We start from the raw sequence: 5,001 nt of genomic DNA, 5'->3' as shown, positions 1-5,001 counted from the left end.
TCTTTTTGTTTAATATCATCGAGAGTCGTCAGGTGTTTTGTGCTTTGCAGAACCCCCTGTTGGTCAAATTTAATATTTGACAACTTCAAGTTTTTCAGTAGGGGTCAAGGCTTCAATCAAATGAACACAGCATACCTCCACCAGACCTTTAAGTATGTTTGTAAACAATATGCGTCAGGGTACTTCTGGGTGGCAAAAAGTAGTTGACAACCGCAAACCTGAAATGAAAGCATGACAAAAGCTTGTGTTTGGGTTTGCACCGTCGGATCTCCCACAAAAGGTTGAGAACTTGTTTCGATTTCCTTCCCAAAAATCTTAATCCAGCAGAACCTGTGGGGGAGGAGGATAAATCAAGTGGATATAGTTAATAGTAATAGTAAGACTTGAGTAGCTGCTTCTAAAGATTGGGAAACAAACCTACATCATCAGGTTTGTGGAAGACATTTTCTCACGGGTAAAATGTTTGACTGGGTTGTTTTTGGAGAACTTTTAAGTACCTTAGGAAAACAATGGCCAGCCTGTTATCATTTTCACAGTCAAAGGACCATGTCTGTGACTGCCATTAACAGAAGAGTAAAACATTTTACGGTAGGAGACATAGAGGCTCAAAATCTTGCTATTTTGTTTTACATTAAGATTACTGCGTTCAACGTCCACAGGTTTGGACTACAGATGTCTCAAATCCAGATGTGCTCTCAGCTCTAGTTTAAGGACACAACACAAAGACAGAGCACATTAAATCATCATGTGGCACATATTAAAAGTGTTTCTACACCTTTATCATGCTCTACATTTCTCAAACTAAAAAATATTATATACCGTGTCTCAATGACATTCTAGAAGTGGTGGACATGAACGGTTGAAATGTTTGTTAAGGAAGTTAAAGGTGGGCTTGTTCATGTCTGAATGAAGCAAAGAGGGCACCCTTGTGCTAGTATCCATGTGCCTCACAGTGTCAAAACAAGCCATCTATGCGAGACTTCTTATCGGCTGAATGAGTAGGAACAGACACAAGAAACGGTTCCTTTTCCTCTAGCTAAAGATGTACTGAAATGTATAGAGAAGGTTCATAAGTCTTGTCATTGTCGACAGGATTACATGTTCGACCTGATTGACTATATCCAGGTCAACAAACATATGTCGCACTGATGTCTGACCGTCATAAAACGTTCTGTCGTTCATATATTGCAGGGAGAGGAAGTGATCATTGGCACAATGTCACCAAGACCTCAGATTCAAAGGTCCCATATTTGAGTCCCCCCATAGAGTGACTCTCTAACATGGACTTAGTATAAAAGTATCAATTTCATTTAAAAAAAAAACAAAAAAACTTGGTTTTGTCATTGGCCAGAAAAGCCCCCTCTGACAGGTACTTCTGTTTGACCCAGTTTTTATAGCCCCTTTGCCCATATTTGGCTAAGACCGCCCCCTTTCCTATGATTGGTTGCATCGATTAGAAGACCAACTTGTGAGAGCACACCTGTTTGTTATGTTGACAGCACTATCACTTCAATAGCTCACGTCATCGTGTAAGTTCCATCATTTAAACCACGTGTGTCAAACTCATGGCCGGCGCTTCGATTTGTTTTAAGTGACGTCACCTGTTAGACCGAGTTGAAGACCAAACTATTAAAGTCAATCCCCGATCGGGTTAAGACAGAACAAAGTGTGGGAAAAAACGGTGGAAATGAAAGGCAAACCGTTTACATAAAGAATTATCACAAAACATTGCTGACTGGTAAATTCTATACACAGCGATTTATAGTCTCTAGTACTATTCTTTGACAATCACAGCCAGCTGTTCGATTTAGCATTAATACCTGCGTAGAGCTGGCAGCCGGGATATGCGGGGTACTTCTGGCACACTCAGTTTATTCCTCTACAGCAGACATATCAAGTGACCGGCCTGCGGGATCGATTTGAAATCAGCATGACATTGGCCTGCACAACGTTATCAGCCAAATATGTGCATGTGATTCTATGAGCAGCGTCTTCTTATTTGTACGAACTATACAGCAGCCTACTCAGTGTTTACTATGTCAACTACATTAAATTACTGTTTATTTGAAGTTTTGACAAAAATGAAACTTCTTCCTGGTTGTTACAGCGCAAATCTGACTGCAAAAAGTGTTTTCGGAGTCGAAAATCACACGTTTATAGGACACAATAGAAAACTATATGGATGTAATTATTATTATTATTAACTATTATTCTTTTTTTCTGTGAAGTTTGAAGTAAATCTGACGATGCGCTTTCTCTCAGTGTGACCCGGAAAATAAGATGACTGGAGCGCACGCCGCAATTGTTTGTTGTTTATGAACACAAAATCACTAAATTATCGCAATTTCGGCAAGTCCAGGCGATCCGATGCTAAATTACTTTGGATGTTGACTATTTTTGGTGTTGTAGGCAAAGTATTTTGGTAAAAATATCAATGACTGTCTCAAGCAGCAGCCGCTGCTGACATCCCCATTAGCTCGTGTTGTAGCAATTTGCTCATCTTCCTGGGGTCTACATATAATCAACAGTACAAATAATAATTAGTACAGCACATAGTACTTTAATACAGTAGTTACACATGATTCATTGATACAGTAGTTACTCAAAACACATGAAACAGAGTCGAACAAATAAACATTAACACAAGACACCAAATTTGATAAGATATGATCTCGAATACTGTTAAAACAAAAAAATGTATTTTAATCCTCAACCAACACCTCTCAGATGAAAAAGGTCTCAAGCGGATATAATAATACCAAATAGCAGGCATGTCAAACTCGCAGACAGACATTCGGCCCGCCACATCATTTTATGTGACCAGCAAAAGTAAATCCTTTGCATCAGCTTCCCAGATTCTTGCTAAAATCTTTACCAAAATTTCACATCGTACTATGTAATAAATAATAATGTTAAGATGTTGCAATTTTGTTGTTTTACAGTAACTTAAACAATAGATGAACAAACTATTATCCTTAACTTCTTATTTGAATAGTAGTTATCCATGATTTTGTTGTGTATATACAGTACAATACTATGATCAAGTGATGAAACATTAATATGGTTTCATGGTCATTACGGACCTCTGAGGGAAATTGGACCAAGAATGTAACCTTGCTGAACATTTAAGGAAGCTAGGAAATACATGCTTTTTGGCCAACACTTGTCAGATAGCCGACGTGCCTTTAATCCATCCATCCATTTTTTGAACCGCTTATTCTCAAAATGTTCAGTCAAATTATCTTTAGAGCAAAATAGCACATGTGCAGGTGGTTATATAATCACAAACATACACCCAGTCCTCACCACACCATGATATTTGGTTGTGAAGACTGTAGTTCTTTAAATTCTTTCAATGAACAAAAAAATACAAATTGAGTAGAATAATATATGACTCCCCAAATCATTGGTTAAATGTTGAAAAACATTTAAACTCCCTAATACACTAACCTGTAAGTAGTGGCCATTTTGGCATGTGCAATACGTGCGGCTGCACATGGTGGCATTGCTGGGGCAGCGGCAGCCCCCCACCCACCACACGCACACACACACACACGACGCACCCACCCCACAAAAAAAATGCTACATCCAATGGTTTTCTGTTGTGTAATGGGATGACATGTCTTCAAATGTTTTTGTAAATGCAAATAACGAGATCCCAATGGGTACGGTTACACAATACGGTAAGTGAGTGAAGTAAGTCTTGGAAACAGCTACTGAAACAAAGCACGAATTCACAACCCTATACTGTACTGAATATTACGATGGCAATCTTTGGCATTTCGATGGAGAACTTGCACCCCCTTGTGGAGTCACCCTACAATTGCTTTCATAATAATTTTTGGTTTGAAAATGGAAGATGAAACGATATGTCACAGCTGCCAAGAAATCGTACAACGAGTTAAAGAATTTTATACAAACCTATACAGCGACCCTCACCGAATGATTACTGGAAAGCTAGAAGCAGACCCACTTCCATGTATCCTGAATGAAGAGGTTGAAAATGCTATTAGTTCACTGGATGAAATTTCTGTTGAAATGCTTAAAGCAGGAGGGAACAAACTCAATAAAATCTTTGTACAACTATTTCAACGCTGCTTGGACTTGCAAGAAGTACCGGCGACATGGAAATGTCATATGACATATTCCTGTCTGTCAATTTTCAGTCTTCCACTAAAATCCATTTAAATTAAACCACGTTTTTAATAGAGTCCCACCCCTAATATTATATAACTAATAATCTGCATGGTGACACTATTATACTTTTCGCGTGTAAACAAAGAAAGTTAATTTAAGATCATTTATTGTGGCTGAAATTGCCTTAATTTTTTTATTTAATAAAAAAACTGTTTTAAAGTGATATTGTTTGCCAATATTATAATTTTCATATTCTGTACATATTTTGGTGTATTTAATTAAGATTCATGCAATATTTACAAAACAAACGAATCAGAAGTTGCTTACCAGTACTTGAGTAGTTTTTTTTCCACAGAATACTTACAGTACCTTTACTCAATTCATTATTTGGAGGACTACTTTTTACTATTATTTTCTTCGTGTAATTCTAAAGTAGCAGTAGGCCTACTTTTACTTGAGTACAATTTTTGGTTATTTGACCCTCATTTTTTCTTGCCATTACTTTTACTAATAGACACCAATGAAGCACATACATACATCTTTATACCTTTGTATATGTAGCTGTCTTTTCGACTAGTTATATTTACATTATAAATATCTTGAATTCCAACTTTTCAAATTGTAACTACGGCTGGTCAGAAAAGACATTGTTGACATCTGCTATGTTAATTCCGGAGAGTCAAACTTTGCTTTTAAATGTTAAATCCGCTTGCCATACTCTCCTCCCTTCATGTCTCGTGTGAGGCTTCTTCAATAATGATGACGGAATGCACCCCCAAAATAATATTTTACTATCGGTGAATTTTACGTTATTTTAATGTGGTGTAGACTTGCGCATGCGCATGTGCAGTGTTTAGCTTCCCC

Source organism: Phyllopteryx taeniolatus, chromosome 1 (genome assembly GCF_024500385.1).
Source record: "Phyllopteryx taeniolatus isolate TA_2022b chromosome 1, UOR_Ptae_1.2, whole genome shotgun sequence".
In the NCBI taxonomy this organism is placed as follows: Eukaryota; Metazoa; Chordata; class Actinopteri; order Syngnathiformes; family Syngnathidae; genus Phyllopteryx; species Phyllopteryx taeniolatus.
This window is presented reverse-complemented; position numbering follows the sequence as displayed.